The sequence below is a fragment of the Camelina sativa genome, chromosome 15 (assembly GCF_000633955.1).
Source record: "Camelina sativa cultivar DH55 chromosome 15, Cs, whole genome shotgun sequence".
NCBI lineage: Eukaryota > Viridiplantae > Streptophyta > Magnoliopsida > Brassicales > Brassicaceae > Camelina > Camelina sativa.
Genome location: NC_025699.1, coordinates 26,685,262 through 26,685,994, shown reverse-complemented (window position 1 = coordinate 26,685,994; position 733 = coordinate 26,685,262).

Sequence of the window (733 nt, the reverse complement as noted above, 5' to 3'; positions counted from 1 at the left end):
TATCCGCAAGGAAACGGCCAAGCCGAAGCTACCAACAAGACTATACTCGATGGCCTAAAGAAAAGACTAGACGCCAAGAAGGGTGCCTGGGCCGATGAGCTTGACGGAGTACTTTGGTCCTACCGAACGACCCCAAGGACATCCACTAACCAAACCCCATTCTCTTTAGCCTACGGGATGGAAGCAATGGCACCCGCTGAGGTCGGCAGTTCCAGCCTCCGACGAACAATGCTCGTCCAAAACACCGCACTTAACAGTCAGATGCAAATGGATAGACTCGACGAGTTGGAAGAAGAACGAGACAAAGCACTCCTACGAATCCAAAACTACCAGCTCACCGCAGCCAAGTACTACAACAAGAAAGTTCACAACCGGCATTTCGACGAAGGGGATCTCGTCCTCCGTAAAGTCTTTGAAAATACTGCCGAACCAGATGCCGGAAAAATGGGAGCCAATTGGGAGGGTCCATATCTAGTATCCAAGGTCGTCCATCCCGGCGTATACGAACTCTTAACAATGGGCGGCAAATCAGTGCCGAGATCTTGGAATTCGATGCATCTCAAGCGCTACTAATACTGAAAATCACCAGGCGAGCTCGGCTATATCCAGCTCGTCCTTTCTATAGTTTAAATAAACATGTAAATGTGAACTATGAACGGCTTGATCCCTCCTGATCGGAGGGTACGTAGGCAGTCCCATTCTACGGGACACAGCCGCCAATAATATAAAATTT